Source organism: Orussus abietinus, unplaced genomic scaffold (genome assembly GCF_000612105.2).
Source record: "Orussus abietinus isolate OABI.00-Male unplaced genomic scaffold, Oabi_2.0 scaffold357, whole genome shotgun sequence".
Lineage (NCBI taxonomy): Eukaryota > Metazoa > Arthropoda > Insecta > Hymenoptera > Orussidae > Orussus > Orussus abietinus.
In genome coordinates, this window is record NW_019394572.1 from 18,671 (window position 1) to 36,824 (window position 18,154).

Sequence of the window (18,154 nt, forward strand, 5' to 3'; positions counted from 1 at the left end):
TGATGCACTCAGTTTGGAGAAAAGTTTTATTAGGCACTAAGGAAGAACGTAATGCTCGTGAAATTTCATTAAAAAAAAAATCTATTTAGCCTAGACGAACCAAAATGACATTTATTTTGTGAAGAATGAAATTTCACGAGCATCGCGTTCTTCCTTAGGGACTCCATGATCAGTTGCTAAAGATTCAAATTATTTGATGCACCCAGTTTGAAGAAAAGTTTATTAGGCACTAAGGAAGAACGTAATGCTCGTGAAATTTCATTAAAAAAAAAAGAAAATGTATTTAGCCTAGACGAACCAAAATGATATTTTTTTTGTGAGGAATGAAATTTCACGAGCATCGCGTTTTTCCTTAGGGACTCCATAATCAGTTGCTAAAGATTCAAATTATTTGATGCACCCAGTTTGGAGAAAAGTTATATTGGACCCAAGGAAGAACGTAATGCTCGTGAAATTTCATTTTTCAAAAAAATATTTTGTATTTAGCCTAGACGGACCAAAATGACATTTTTTGTGAAAAATGAAATTTCACGAGTATCGCGTTCTTCCTTAGGGACTCCATGATCTGTTGCTAAAGTTTCAAATAATTTGATGCACCCAATTTGAAGAAATTTTCACTCCGAGATCTCGTAATCCCATCGTTTTAGCATAGAAGCGCATACAACACTTTTTTTGCCTTTATCCCGTTAAAATGCGAGTTTATCGATTACCAGAGTGTTCTAAATTGTCGTAAAATTGTCCTGACCCTTTCGTTTCTCATATCGGAGCCTTCGATAATTGTATATTGATCGAAATATGAGAGCTCGACGCCATTTTGGTTCTGGTCTGGGCTGAGTTAACAAATTCTTTCCAAAAATCCAAATTTTGAATGTGTCAGGACAATTCTTAGATGATCAGGAGTGATGTGTCAAAGTTTCGGACAGTTTGATCTGATACCCTTAAAAAAAAGTGTTGTATTCGAATCGACTGATTTGAAGGGGGTTTCCCTTCACCTTAAATTGCGCGGGTTGGGCAAAATCATAACCATCCTGAATATCGTATCGATAGACAATTAGGGTGATATTACCCCAAGCTATTATCGATATTCATTGACGTAGGGGCGAGTACGCCTCCTCGGGCTCGAGTGGAGTGAAGAATTCGAGTCGGGCCGATCGAAAGGCATTAATTAGGAATTCAAAGGCGAGCCCGAGCGGCTCGGAGTGACTGTTAAATCGAATTAGGCCCGGCAAAGTGGCGGCTCCTTAAAACTGCATCCCCGACCTTAAGAGATCCGGCTTTAGGGGGGCTTTACGACGTTTCCATTCGTTAAGCTTTTACGAGGAGGTGCGATCTCTTCGGGGCTTTCGAGCCAGTCGCAAAGTGGTCCATTTGCGGAGCTTCCCAGCCTCCGAGCAGCTCCCACGTTGTTTGCTTTTCAAGCCGTGAAAAATGTAAATGTCGTAAAGCACGTCCGCGAATTGGAGCGACCCTTCTGGACGGGTCTACGATGCTACTTTTTCTCCGTTGTTCCCACTGAGGTGATTTTAATGTAGCCTCTCAGGCGTCAAATTGTTTACAAAATGTTTCTCCGAACCGAGTGTACCGAGTAGTACGAAATTCTTCCCCATGAACGTGGAATAAGGAAGTTCTTAAGGTGAAGTGAAACATCCTTCAAATCAGTCGATTCAAATACAACACTTTTTTTTAAGGGTATTAGACCGAACTGTCCGAAACTTTGGCACATCACTCCTGATCATCTAAGAATTGGCCTGACACATTCAATTTTTCAACTCAGCCTAGACCAAAACAAAGTGGCGTCGAGCTCTCATATTTCGATCAATATACAATTATCGAAAGCTCTGATACGAGAATCAGAAGGATCAGGACAATTTTACGACAATTTAGAACACTCTGGTAATCGATAAACTCGCATTTGAACAGGATACGGGCAAAAAAAGTGTTGTATGCGCTTCTATGCTAAAACGATAATAATACGGGGTCTCGGAATAAACATTTAATTGATCTGGAAATCACAGATGGCGCAGGGGGTCCCTCTGCAGTCAATTGGGGCCCCAGAAAGCTTGAATCCACAGGATCTCTGGAGTTTTACTTCGATTTCTTGATATTTATTGTACGAAAACGACAGGTGAAGTATGCCATTTGGTACAATATTCAATGTAATTCGACACAGCTGTCAATATAAAAACGAACGACGGCAACATTGGCATTTAGAAAAATCTTCATTATCGACGTTGATCAAGTTCCTCGACGTGTTTTACTTCACCTTAAGGGGTTACACCACTTTGACGCACCCAAAAATTACGGTTTTTCAAGAATTCTTTTTTAAGAGTTAAAACGTTTTTATCCAAATTAAAGTACAGTAAGGTATTATACTACTATTAAACTCGCTCACTGCAAAAATCGGTGATCGTGCGGTGGGCAGGTGTATAGGTGTAAACGCGTTTTTCTTAAAACTGTATTTTAAAAATCGGTGGGCACTCTAGCTCCGCCAATTTTCAATCAATCGTCTTGATTCTTTCTTTATTTTATTCGTGATATGTTTATCTAGCGAAATACATATGGTTTTTTCAAAGTATTGATATTCGCATTTTTTATGCAACATTAATTAACGAAATTTAGGGCAAACTACGTATCTTTCCTTTCGAATCAATGCCATTTTGTTAAAAATGCATATTTTTAAAAACGGCTACGTATTTCGCTAGCTTTTGGGCTACGGAAACTAATTCTTTTTCGATTATTGTTCTAGCTTAAACCTGGACTCAGTTATCGTGCCCACCGCACGATCATCGATTTTCGCAGCGCTCCGGTAAATCGCCTTTCAAGCCGCCATTTTTGTAAATAAAGAAAATACAAAAAAGCATTTTTTTGTTTAATAGTAGTATAATACCTTCCTGTACTTTAATTTGGATAAAAACGTTTTAATTCTTAAAAAGAAATTCTTGAAAAACTGTAATTTTTGGGTGGGTCAAAGTGGTGTAACCCCATAAAGGGATACGACAGTGGCATCTGAAGGGTCAATCAACAATCGGTCAAGTGTGGACAGCTGCAGATAAAAAAAAACACGTGCCTCTTAGATTTTTGTGTTCCTCAACATATATGAAAATCAATAAGATCGGCGGCGGACACTTGGGAATGTTTCCTTGTTAGTACAACATCCAATATAATTCGACAATTTAAATATGAACGTAGGTATTTAAAAGAATATTTTTTACCGACGTCGATTTCTCGATTTGTTTCACTTCACGTTAAGGCATCTAAGACGAAGTAAAAAGGGATAAGAAAGCATTGCCAAAGCGATCGCGAATCACCGAGGACTGACGACGGTGTCCGACGTCCTAACCTATAAAAAGTGGCTCACCCCGCGTTCCGCTTGTATCTGGTCGTCGTGGCCCATGAAATTTGGCATGGCGGTGAGGTTGTACCCAAGGCCACGGCAAAACGGCACGCCGAGTCTCTCGCACTTGGTGTTGGCTCCGGGATGCCCCGAGTGACCGACGCCCCAGGCAGCGGCCATGTTGGACGCGGTCGCCAGGGCAACCACCGCCAGCAGCGCGCGCATCGTCGCGCCCGTTGGTCCACTCCCGCGCCAATTCAAACTTCCCGCGTTGCGATGAATCCCCGTCGAAAGGGCTCAGCCCTCACGACCGCTCTTCATGAACCGCGTGATTACCAAGAGGCGTCATAACTAGAGTTCGAAAATTCTCGGTAACAAAATTGGAGAGGGGAACTGGGAAACATACCGAAGGTTATCGAGAATTCCGAGAATTTATGAGAACATTGACTTTTTTATTTCTATACTTTAGGTTTCTTCGTTTAAGTAACATTTCTTTTCGGTGCACTTCGAAGTTCAGGTTGAAGGGTAATTAAGAAAAATTAATTATGCAGTTTTATTTACTTCCAACTAAAAATATTTACGTATAACTTGACGGAAATTCCACGTGATTTGGCTCAGAACAGGGCCGATATTTCATTAATCCAACGACGTCGTTCGTCGAAGCGAATGAGAGGTTTTGATTGGCTGCGGAAAACCTACGATAGAATTCCCCCCTAGCTTCGGTGTTTCTCGGCAACCAATCGGAATTTCTCATTCGCTCCATAGCAAAAATTTAAATTCTCATAATTCCTCGAAAAAAACGTTTTGGAGAAATTACCGATAAGTTACTAGGAATGTCTCGTCGTTCCTGACGTAACTTACCCTATTTTGAACTCTTGTCATCCGACGAACCGAATGAGAGGTTTTAGTTGGCCGTGGAAAACTTACAATGGAATTCCCTCCACTTCGGTGTCTCCCTACAACCAATCGAAACCTCTCATTCGCTCCGTAGCAAAAATTTAAATTCTCATAATTTCTCGAAAAAAACGTTTTGGAGAAATCACAGACAAGTTACCAGGAATTTCTCATCGTTCCTGACGTAACTTACCGCGTTTAGAACTCTAGTTATAACCAGGGGACACCGGAGACTTCACGAGGATGTTCGTAGCGGTGTTTTCTGAAGACGAGTGAACGAGTCGCGTCGCGATCTCGAGCCACGGAAGAACGGACATCCGAGCGGTCCGGCGACTCGAGAGAAACTGAGAGAACGAAGCGCGCTGCGGGCCGCTCGGCCCGCATCGACTCCGCTCGGCCATCTTCGGCCGTCCTCGGCCGGCCTCGACTTCACCTGGGCTCCTCTCTCCTTCTCCCTCCCGCGCTGGACCCCGTCGGGCCCTCTCGCTCCTGCGCGTTCCCACTTTTTCTCCCTTTTCTACTTTCTCGGGCCCTATTATTTGGAGCCCGCCGCCGCGGCTGATGGAGGCAATCCCGCGGGCGTAATTAGGGACAAAGGGAGCGACGAGAGGGGCCCGGACGGCGCTCGAATTTTTACCTTTTTTTTTTCTCGTTCCCCCTTTTCGCTCCTCCCTCTCTTTCTTTCTCTCTCTCTTGAAATGCCGACTCATATTGCGTTTCCGAACTCTCGGGACTTCCGCAAAGGGAGCAACGCAAATTAAGGTGAAGTGAAACACGTCGAGGAATTTAATCGACGTCGATAAAGAAGATTTTCCTAAATGCTTACGTTGCCGACGTTCGTTTTTATATTGACAGCTGGGTCGAATTATATTAGGTATTGTATCAAGTAGCATACTCCACCTGTCGTTTTCGTAAAATAAATATCAAGAAATTGAAGTAAAACGCCAGAAATCCTCTGGATTCATGCTTTCTGGGGCCCTAATTGACTGCAGAGGGACCCCCTGCGCCATCTGTGATTTCCAGGTCAATTCACTTTTCTCTCCGATACCTCGTATTACCATCGTTTTGGCATAGAAGCGGATATAACACTTTTTTTGCCTTTATCCCATTCAAATGCGAGTTTATCGATTACCAGAGTGTTCTAAATTGTCGCAAAATTGTCCGGACCCTTTCGATTCTCATATCAGAGCCTTCGATAATTGTATATTGATCGAAATATGAGAGCTCGGCGCCATTTTGGTTCTAGTCTGGGCTAAGTTAAAAAATCGTTTCCAAAACTCCAAATTTTCAATGTGTCAGGACAATTCTTAGATGATCAGGAGTGATGTGTCAATGTTTCGGACAGTTTGGTCTGATAACCTTAAAAAAAAGTGTTGTATTCGAATCGATTGATTTGAAGGGGGTTTCACTTCACCTTAAGGTCCCGCGATATCCAGAACAATCAATTCTGGGACTCGATGACTTGTGATAGACCGTTAAAAAAAAATACAAAGATCATACGCTTTCGAGAAAGAACCTTCGGATTATAAGGCCCACCATGACTTAAAAGGTCTATAAATACTAAAATATTAAGTATTTTGAGAAGGGGAAATGAGCTGGGTGTACGTGAACAATGTTTAATTCGGTCACAAACTATAAATATGAAATACAATTGAAAGAAAACGTATTTAAAATAATTGGAGCATAATGCTCCTGGGCTGTTTCCCGCACGTGTCGGCAGGGTTGGGTAAATAAAATTCCCTAGGTAATTTACATAGTTTTTTTACAGTAAATTACTAAATATTTTGTTTTCTAAGTTTCATACGAATTGAAGATCACATGAATATCTGACTTTGTTTCTGCAGTTCCTATCCTGATACGCTTCAAATTCTAAATTTTCCATGGAATGTGTGCAAAACTGGAATGTGAAATCTAGATCTTTTCAATGGTTTGCTCCTACTTGTTATTATTCTTTATACCTTTTTTTTACTAAAATGCACGTGATAAACTGTATTTTATTGTCAAGCCGAGTTGGCGTGTTTGTTTTTAAGGTTAGGTTCACATGTTGATTCAAAAATATTTTTTGTAATGCCCTGATTTCGGATAGTAGTGCCTGATACATTATACCCGAAATTAGACACTACTGTATTCAGAATTAAGACCCTTTTGCTTCACCCCAGACAAAGTAATGTTTTGCGAAAAAAACCATTTCAAAATCTGTTTTTTTACATCAAATGTTTAACGTTTTGGGATTCTAACGTATGTTATTTATAACAGGAACCAAAGTCATATCCTTAACCAAAGGTTTAATATTTTTAATTCCATACATTAAAAACAAAATGGTATCCGAAATATGGGCACCTTCCTTTATCAAAATTATATTTTTTAATGTATAAACATGTAATAAAAACACATTTTTTACTTAACGATTTCTATTGGACCCTTCATTTAGTATAAAAATACACGAGAAATTTTTGCAATAATTTCGTTCCGTTATTACATTATGGGAGCCAAACGTGTGGTTTTGATTTGAAACATTCTTATATTAAAATGAAATAAAATGTTTTGCATAAGTATGCGAAAAATATAACGAAAACACGTGGAGCTAATATTGCACAAATATGATAAACATAATATAATATAGTAAATGATCTGAAAACATTTCAAATGTCTGGTAAATATTAACAAAATGTACGATATTGGTTAAATATTTAGAAAATATAAGACAAATATTTTGTGGTATCAGGGGTGCCCTATCGTGCCGTAAGAAGTTTCACTCCAAAAGGGAAATATAATTTAACTTCTCGGCTGATATTGGCTGTTAACTAGGTTTTCATAAATGATGATAAAAATGAATAGACAACGAACCTGCGTCTTTCCTAGATTGACTGTGGAGATGTATAAGTGTAGATAAGTCCTTCCGAGAAGTCTAAATTTAATTTCTGCACGCAATTTCAACCACCTCGTCGGTGCTAAAATCGTCGGAAGCGCGAGTCGTTCTTTTTTAGCTGGGATACGGCGAAAACCCGGTGAGATTAAGCCAGCCGGCTATAATAATTCGGCACAAAACTGCCGGAGTAATTTCACGCGGGAATTTAACCGGCGCCCGAGCAATTTTGAGATTTCATTCCGCTCGAAGTATTCACTCCAGAATTTTCCCTCAACCTTTTCGGTTTTTTTTTTCTACATCCCCAGTAGCACAAAATATTTTATAAATTTCTTTTATATTGTCTGTATATTTAACGAATACCGTACATTTTGTGAATATTTAGCAGACATTTGAAATATTTACATAACGTTTACTTTAGAATATTACCTTAATAATATTTGTATAATATTAGCTCTATGTGTTTACATAACATTTTTCTAATAGATATACAAAACATTTCGTTTCATTTTAATATAAGTATTTTTTAAATATTATCTACCGAATACGTTATAAATATTTGAAAAATATTTAAAATCAACATCACACGTTTTGCTACCGCAATGTAATAGCTAAACGAAAATATTGTAAGAATTTTTCGTGTTTTTCGATATCAAATGAAGTGTCCGATAATAATCGTAAAGTAAGAAATGTATTTTTATGATATGGTTACAAATTAACAAAGATAATTTCGATATATCTTTATACATTATTAAAATTAAATGTCATTGAGATTTTCAGTAAATATTTTAGATATCTTTAAATGAAATCTACGAGCCGTCTTATAAAATCTGTCGTTTGAAATACTTATCAAAGGTTACAAAAAAATATTTAGAAATTATTCTGTGCTATTAAAGATACACGCAGAGAAAAGATTGGTTAAATTTCAAATTGACTCCATTTAGACATATTTCAAAAAACGTTTTCGTTGAGCGAACTTAGCATAGAAGCGCATACAACACTTTTTTTGCCTTTATCCCGTTCAAATGCGAGTTTATCGATTACTAGAGTGTTCTAAATTGTCGTAAAATTGTCCTGATCCTTTCGTTTTTCATATCAGAGTCTTCAATAATTGTATATCGATCGAAATATGAAAGCTCGACGCCATTTTGGTTCTGGTCTAAGCTGAGTTAAAAAGTTTCTTTAAAAAATCCAAATTTTGAATGTGTCAGGACAATTCTTAGATGATCAGGAGTGATATGTCAAAGTTTCGGACAGTTTGGTCTAATGCCCTTAAAAAAAAGTGTTGTTTTCGAATCGACTGATTTGAAGGGGGTTTCACTTCACCTTAAAGTACTAGCAGACAAACAACCCATTAACGATGTACCTGTTGCTACTTGGTGACCAAATCCTCGGCTTCCTGAATGAATCATAACACAAATTTGGCCTCTTTCTTCAATTCCCATTTTACTGGCTGCTCGAGTATTGTAGATTTCATCAACCACTTGAATTTCTGCATAGTGATTACCAGCACCCAATGTTCCAAGCTGAAAGTAATATCTATTAAGTTGTCATATAAAAAAAAAGTGTTGTGTTCGTATCGACTGATTTGAAGGGTGTTTCACTTCACCTTAACGGAACGGATCCCGAACCGATGCGGATCGGACGCGTGTAAGTCGACCTTAACTCGGCAGCACGCGTTATGCCCCGACTGCAGCTGCAACTGCACGCGGGGTGGGTGGCGGCTCATCAAAGGGGATTGTAATTAGCCTCGCATGTGCCGCTCCCTGGGAGCGCGGACCGGACGGGCCGACGGCCGGAGATCCAGACTTTTTGCTCGCAATTTCACCGCGAAACAAACCCAAGGACTTTAAACGCGAGCGGCTTCATGCGCCGATCTTAAGACCCCGCCGTGTTGCGCGATAAGGCCCATTCGACGTAACCACATCGGGATGTAACACATTACGGGAGGCGGTTCGAGGTAGGTGCACTCACGGGCCTCTGGGCACCGAGGGCGAAACTGGGGCGATTTCTAGGTGTTCCGTTCCGGAATCCGAGAGATCGAGAAGGGTACCTGGATCATGACAAAGAATAAACCGAGCGATCGAGGGTTCTCGTCCCAGAGAGAAACAAGAAACTCAGTTAAGGTGAAGTGAAAGACGTCGAGGAACTTGATAAACGTCGATAAAGAAGATTTTTCTAAATGCCTACGTTGCCAACGTTCGTTTTTATATTGACAGCTGGGTCGAATCGACAGATTTGAAGGGGGTTTCACTTCACCTTAAGACTCCACCGTGTTGTGCGATAAGGACCATTCGACGTAACCACACCGGGATGTAACACATTACGGGAGGCGGTTCGTGGTAGGTGCACTCACGGGCCTCTGGGCACCGAGGGCGAAACTGGGGCGATTTCTAGGTGTTCCGTTGCGGAATCCGAGAGATCGAGAAGGGTACCTGGATCATGACAGAGAAAGAACCGAGCGATCGAGGGTTCTCGTCCCAGAGAGAAACAAGAGCTTCAGTTAAGGTAAAGTGAAAGATGTCGGTAGAAATGTATGAGAAACCGGACAGAAACATAAGTATAACATACGTAATCATAAAAATCGAATTTCTTATGTCGACGGTACATTTTTTAATGAATATTTACAACTATGCACAATGTTGGAACATCTCGTTCCTTGTAGTTGACTAAATGGTGAAGTGTAACCCTTCCTATGTTATTTTTGCTACGTTACGCTGATTAAGGTGATGTTAAATACGTCGAGGAACTTGATCGACGTCAATAAAGACGATTTTTCTAAATACCTACGTTGCCGACGTTCGTTTTTATATTGACAGCTGGGTCGAATTATATTGGGTATTGTACCAAATGGCATACTCCACCTGTCGTTTTCGTATAATAATTATCAAGAAATCGAAATAAAACTCTAGAAATCCTCTGGATTCGTGCTTTCTGGGGCCCTAATTAACTGCAGAGGAACTCCCTGTACCATCTATGATTTCCAGGTCAATTAAATTTTCCCTGCGAGACCTTGTATTCCCATCGTTTTAACATCAAAGCGCATACATTACTTTTTTTGCCTTTATCCCGTTCAAATGCGAGATTATCAACTACCAGAGTGTTCTCAATTGCCGTAAAATTGTCCTGACCCTTTCGATTCTCATATCAGAGCATTCGATAATAGTATATCGATCGAAATATGAGAGCTCGACGTCATTTTGGTTCTGGTCTGGGCTGAGTTAACAAATTTTTTCCAAAAATCCAAATTTTGAATGTGTCAGGACAATTCTTAGATGATCAGGAGTGATGTGTCAAAGTTTCGGACAGTTTGATCTGATACCCTTAAAAAAAAGTGTTGTATTCGAATCGACTGATTTGAAGGGGGTTTCACTTCACCTTAATTTGCGGCGTTTCGTCAACGTCCACGAATCGCCAACAAACAACGACGTCGAGAAGGCCGCGATGCGAGGAGATGCCTCTAAAAAACGGAAGTTCCTCGATTTGAAATTCGGAGCCTGCCTTCGCGCATATCCCAGAAAGCGACGCGGATGAGCCGCAATTAGTTCCAGATTCCGATCCCCAGGAATTCTCTTTGATCCCCAGGCCGAGGTATTTGAAACCTTGGCAGGTAGATCCGCGTGTACGGTCGGTACCTTCCTAACATCCTCCAGCTCCCATAAAGAGATCTCTCTCGCCGGCGCGGATTTGGCTCGCGGAGGAAACGCGCGGAATGCTGCATAGTCGACTCGCAATACGCGACGTCAGGCAGAAACGAAAATTTTTACCATTAATGTGAAATGAAACACGTCGAGGAACTTGATCAACGTCGATAAAGAAGATTTTTCTAAATGTCTACGTTGCCGTCGTTCGTTTTTATATTGACAGCTGTGTCGAATTATATTGGATATTGTACCAAATGGCATACTCCACCTATCGTTTTCGTACAATAATTATAAAGAAATCAAAGTAAAACTCCAGAAATCCTCTGGATTCATGCCTTCTGGGGCCCTAATTGACCGCAGAGGGACCCCCTGCGCCATCTGTGATTTCCAGGTCAATTAAATCTTCCCTCCGGGACCTCGTATTCCCATCGTTTTGGCATAGAAGCGCATACAACACATGTTTTGCCTTTATCCCGTTCAAATACGAGTTAATCGATTACCAGAGTGTTCTAAATTGTCGTAAAATTGTCCTGACCCTTTCGATTCTCATATCAGAGCCTCCGATAATTGTATATCGATCGAACTATAAGAGCTCGACGCCATTTTGGTTCTGGTGTGGACTGAGTTAAAAGATTTTTTAAAAAGATCCAAATTTTGAATGTGCCAGGACAATTCTTAGATGATCAGGCGTGATGTTTCAAAGTTTCGGACGGTGTGGTCTAATACCCTTAAAAAAAAGTGTTGTATTCGAATCGACTGATTTGAAGGGTGTTTCACTTCACCTTAACTGGTTAAAATTCCCATTTCGAGGATTTTTCTGCATCAAAGGAGCCCAGGGTGCCTCGCTCCAGGACTCGAAAAAAGCCGGACCAGGGACGGCGCAAGGACGAGGGTCCGAAGAGAGTTTTTTGATGTCTGCCCCGATGAAAATCCCGGCCTGGAAGCCGCGCAGGACTCGGACGAGTTTTTGAGCGGCGCTGACCGGTCCTGGATCTCCTCGTCTCGTCTTCCCTCCCCGGCTTCCTGCGGGACTCGCATCCCTGACCCTCTGAAGTGGCCGCCGGCAACAATGATACGTCCAGCTGCCATGCCGCTTCGTTGAAATGGAAACAGGACTCGGCGGCCTCTTCCTTTTGCGTCTTTTTGCGCCTTCTTGCGCCTTCTTGCTCCCCGCGGCTTCCTCTTCCTCGGGCCCGAGAGCACCCGACGAATTCGTAATCAGGGAAGATGACTCGAACCGCGACTTGCCGATCATCGATGGGACGTTTACGCCGACGAGGAAAGTATCTCAAGGCTACGTCGTCGATTTGAGTGGTTCTGACATATGTTGTGCTACGTCGAGAAATAAGAGACAGGTATTTCTTTATACGTCATCATTCGCGAGTTTAACGTGAAGTGCCCCTTCAAATCAGTCGATTCGAATACAACACTTTTTTTTAAGGGTATTAGACCAAACTGTCCGAAACTTTGACACATGACTCCTGATCATCTAAGAATTGTCCTGGCACATTCAAAATTTGGATCTTTTTAAAAAATCTTTTAACTCAGTCCACACCAGAACCAAAATGGCGTCGAGCTCTTGTAGTTCGATCGATATACAATTATCCAAGGCTCTGATATGAGAATCGAAAGGGTCAGGACAATTTTACGGTAATTTAGAACACTCTGGTAATCGAGAAACTCGTATTTGAACGAGATAAAGGTAAAAAAAGTGTTGTATGCGCTTCCATGCTAAAACGATGGTAATACGAGGTCTCGGAGGGAAAATTTAATTGACCTGGAAATCACAGATGGCGCAGGGGGTCCCTCTGCAGTCAATTAGGGCTCCAGAAAGCATGAATCCAGAGGATTTCTGGAGTTTTACTTCGATTTCTTTGTAATTATTGTACGAAAACGACAGGTGGAGTATGCCATTTGGTACAATACCCAATATAATTCGACCCAGCTCTCAATAGAAAAACGAACGTCGGCAACGTAGGCATTTAGAAAAAGTTTCTTTATCGACGTCGATCCAGTCCCTCGACCTCTTTCACTTCACCTTAAGGTGATATAAAAGGTTCATTCTACGTATATAAAACGTGAAAGTATTTATTAAACTTTTCTTCAAACTGGGTACTCAGAATAATTTAAAACTTAACGTATTGCGAAAGGGTCATTCTATATATAAAAATATTTATATAACTTTTCTCCACATTAAGTACATCAAATCATTTGAAACTTCAGCAGGTGATTATGGAGGCCCTATGAAAGAACATGGTGCTCGTGAAATTTCATTAAAAAAAAAAAATATACATTCTTAGTTCTAGTCTGGTATAAATACAAAATGTTTTTTATCGAAAATGAATTTTCACGAGTACCACGGCCTTCTTTAGGAACTTCATAATCACGTGCTGAAGTTTCAAATGATTCGGTGCATCCAGTTTGAAGAAAAGCTTCATACGTATTTTTATGTTTTATATACGTAGAATGACACTTTTCATATCACCTTCAGGAAGGAAATTGTTTTCACCGATTTCCGAGAGAATTTTCAGAAAAAAAGTTTCATAATTGCATCTCTTTGACGCCACTTTTGCATCACCTTAATCAAGGTTTAATTAGATACTTAATCATTTCTTCAGAGATTTTCACGTTGAAACTAATTGTAAGTTACACCCTAGTCAGAAGACGGTAACTCATGCAGCGTTATTTCTTTCTGGTCCTTCTTTGTTAATGCCAAACTGGACCATGGCTGGAAGTCAAGACTTTCTTGGGTCATTATTGATTCTTCGTCAAGTAAACTTGAACATTTTAGCTCAGTCTTACAAAAAAGAAGTGACATTCCAATTTAGGTCTTACATAAAATCCTAAGGGGAAAACTCCAAATACATTTTTCGTAATCGATAATGGTTATCGATAACCGAAATGACAGTTGAAGTCATAATGGTTGTTCTTAATCGGAACAACTAACAATTAATGTTTCTTAATTATTTCATCCTTTGAGCAATTTCCTCGAGATTCATCGATGACTGGTTTCCATCTAAATCAAAAATAATATTTACACAATGAATTTTTTAAATATTAAGGTGATGTGAAAGTGGCGACATAGAGGTCTCGTTTATGAATCTTTTCTCTGAACTAAGTGTATCGAATCGATTTAAAGTTTACAACGTGAATACGGAGGCCATAAGGAACGCCCTAACACCCATGAAATTTGAATTGTTAAAAAGTTTGTTTATAGGTATTTAAAGAATTTCTTATTAAAAATGAAATTTCATGGTTGTCTGGATCTTCCTTATAGCCTCCATATTCACGTAGTAAAGTCTGAAACGATTCGGTACACATTCAATTCGAAGATATGTTTCACGAACGATCGCCCCCTCGAATGCCACTTTCAGGTACCCTTAATTAATACCGCAAATTACCTTACTCAAATTAAAATAAAACGTAAACATACGCAGTATATACTTTTAAGTGTTTAAAATAACCGTTATTTTGGGCCTCTGATTTTAACATTAATTCGCGGAGGAGTAAACAAGTAGAATGGAAGAACGAAGCGGCATTCGCTCTGATACGATTTCGGGGTTTCCACGAGGGTCCCATATTTCTGATGCTTTTTGGGCCTTTTGGGCCTTTTGGGTCCTGCCCGTTACGCCTCGGGACCGGCCAAAGGACGACGGACGGATGGGTGCCAGCCAAAGGGGCCCTGTGAGCCCTGGTGGGCCCTGGAGGGCCCTAGTGGGCCTTAGTGGGCCCCAATGAGCCCCGCATACATTTGTGTGCACACGCACACACGGTCACGCCTACCGGGCCCCTTCGGAGCGTGGAATAAAGAAACTGGTGGGACAGGTTGGGACTCGGCACTCTTTGATGAGGCCCGCCGAGCCGTCTCATTTTCCCTCGAATGTGTGCAAGTGCTAATTATGCGTCTTTTTTTTTTTTCCTCTACGGCCAGCCGCACTTTTCGTAAGCATCGCCGCCTTCGTCCACTTGGGCCTCCCCTCTTCACCGAAGCCGGTAAAGATATCTATAAAATTCGTACACTTTTAGTACAATGGCGGATATGAATGCCTCCCCTGCAGATACGGCATCGCCTGTGCAAGATGGGAGGGCATTGATGTCTCCCAGTGTACATCGGGTTGTAGTAAAATCATAGAACTTACACTTTTAGTACAATGGCGGACATGAATGCCTCCCCTGCAGATACAGCATCGCCTGTGCAGGATGGGAGGGCATTGATGTCTCCCAGTGTATATCGGGTTGTAGTAAAATCATAGAGCTTGTAGGAACGGAGTGACCATAAATCGGAGAGAGATACTAGGAGGAGATTGCACAAAGAAGCAAGACTATAGCAGCGAATATTGGTAATATTAGGGTGCCCCATAAGTTTCTTCCCTTTTTTATACGAAATGAATACACGGTGCGGAAGGAACTTATGGGACTCCCTAATATATTGGGGTAACGTTGGGCACAATATTACCAATTACCCCCCCCTCCCTCAATTTACGCTGCACTTTATCTCCGCGAGTCTGTTTTTTACGCGGTAAATCACAACATAATTTTTTTGTTAAGCTATTTGAAATAAATGTGTGTTTCTAAATCTTATAAATAAGGTAAGTATACCAGTGGCCGAACACCTAAGACGCCGTTCAGATTCCGATAAAGATTTAGCTTATAAAGATCGATATGAGATACAAATGACTCAAATGATCGTAAAGATTACGATTTCTGGTTTCTAAAACACATGCTATGTATTGGGTTGTTCGGAAAGTAATTTCGTTTTTTTTTTATGAAAATGAAAGACGATTTTTTTATAGCGAATAAATATTTTATTGAATTATATATTGTCCATTGTGGTCCAATACCTTTTGCCATCTTTCTGGCAGTAGCATGATTCCACGCTCATAAAATGTTTGGTTTTTGCTGTCAAAAAACTGATCCAGGTGATTTTTGACCTCCTCATTTGAAGTAAAGGTTTTACCTTCTAAAAAATTTTGTAGAAACCGGAACAAGTAATAATCCGAAGGTGCCAGATCTGGAGAATATGGTGGGTGTGGCAGTATATCCCATCCAAGCTGTAGAAGCTTTTGGCGAGTTAAGAAACTTGTACGAGGTCTCGCGTTATCTTGGTGAAACACTACACCTTTTCTATTGATCAATGCTGGTCTCTTCTGTTTAGTTGAATTTTTTTGAAAAATCCAAATTTTAAATGTGTCAGGACAATTCTTAGATGATCACGAGTCATGTGTCAAACTTTCGGAGAGTTTGGTTCAATACCCTTAAAAAAAAGTGTTGTACTCGAATCGACTGATTTGAAGGGGGTTTTACTTCACCTTAATTCGGAAGGGAGATTCTTCGGAGGTGGGAACGATCCCCGAAGGGGTACGTGGCGTAAAGATCCCAAGGACACGCGTCCAGGGTTCGAGGAAGAGCGAGAGAGAGAGAAAAGGGAGGCTTTGCCGGTTCCGGAGAGCCAATAGAATTTATTAGAACCCACTTGCCATTAATGCGATATCCACCCTGCATGCCCGGTCTCGAACGAATGCGCCCCTCATTGTGTTCTCGGCATAATCGAGTCCGCACAAAGGGTGTAGCCCACGAAATACGAAGGGCCTCGAGTACCGGGAAGAGAGAGCGAGAAGGAGAGGATCGAAGTTCCTGTCAGAGAAAGAAAGAGGGAGAAACGGGAACGAATCGTCTCGTGCGGGTAACTGGATATCGTGTGCACCAGATGGGTAATCAAAAATCGCCCGCCGGGAGAGGATGCACTTAGATTTGCACGAGTGCACCGTTCGAAATCTTTGGATATTTCCTACATTTTTAGTGAGGTAGATGCGCCAAATATGGCCACGCTAAGAGTCATTATTCTGACGGAAAATTATGTCTTTCCCCCAAAGATTATAGGGGAGACCGAGGTCAAATGTAACACGGGGCAATTGTAACAAATGTTATAAATTATTTATTCAAAGTTGAAAAGGCGTGGTTAAGGTGAAGTGAAACACGTCGAGGAACTTGATCGACGTCGATAAAGAAGATTTTCCTGAATGCTTACGTTGCCGACGTTCGTTTTTATATTGACAGCTGTTTCGAATTATATTGGATATTGTACTAAATGGCATACTCCACCTGTCGTCTTCGTACAATAAATATGAAGAAATCGAAGTAAAACTGTAGAAATCCTCTGGATTCATGCTTTCTGGGGTCCTAATTGACTGCAGAGGGACCCCCTGCGCCATCTGTGATTTCCAGGTCAATTAAATTTTCACTCCGAGACCTCGTATTCCCATCGTTTTGGCATAGAAGCGCATACAACACTTTTTTGCCTTTATCCCGTTCAAATGCAAGTTTATCAATTACCAAAGTGTTCTAAATTGTCGTAAAATTGTCCTGACCCTTTAGATTCTCATATCAGAGCCTTCGATAATTGTATATTGATCGAAATATAAGAGCTCGACCCCATTTTGGTTCTGGTCTGGATTGAGTTAAAAAATTTTGTTAAAAAATCCAAATTTTGAATGTGTCAGGCCAATTCTTAGACAATCAGGAGTGATGTGTCAAAGTTTCGGACAGTTTGGTCTAATGCCCTTAAAACAAGTGTTGTATTCGAATCGACTGATTTGAAGGGTGTTTCACTTCACCTTAACGAATCTACTATATACACAGTCATGCCGAAATTACAAATCTGTCACGACGATTTAAATTAGTTTGCTATATAAATTTGATTTTCTCGGCAAGTGTCGAATTTCGTGACATTTTTTCAAATATTTTTATTGAACAACTAGTTGGTAAAATGAAAAGGAGGGTACATTAAGTACGGATTGACTACGGGATAAATGAATTACGAATGTACTACAAATTTAGTACACTGCATCTGAATATAACTTCTATTATACCATAAATTTATAGTAACTTCTTTTAACAGTGAAAACCGGTTAAAAAAAGTAATATCCATCAACGAGAGGTCTGGAAAAAAAGAGTAAAGTGAGCGAAATCGTCAAGCCTTCCGCTAATGGAAATTCAAACGTATGTAGTAAAAAATCAACGAGAGGTCTAGAAAAAAAAGAGTAATGTGAGCGAAATCGTCAAGCCTTCCGCTAATGGAAATAGACGGTTCAAGACGTACCACTTGCGAATTCGAAATACCGAGATGCAGAAAAACAGAAAGGAAAGGAAGATGAAGGGAGATGGAAAAAAGGCCGAGAGAAGCTCGGAAGAAATAAAAGAGCCCCGCGAATGAAAAGCCGATTAATTAATTCGCCCGATTCGTCCCCCACTAATTGCGAGGTAGAAGATCGATTCGATCACAGGCGGCAATTAAGTAAAGTTATTGGAAATTAATTTCGGTGCGGCCTTTATATGGGCGTGATAGGGAAATATTTATGGTTAATTGCACCAAAGGCGATTGACGTGAAATTTTCGAACTCTGAATAGGTAATCTGA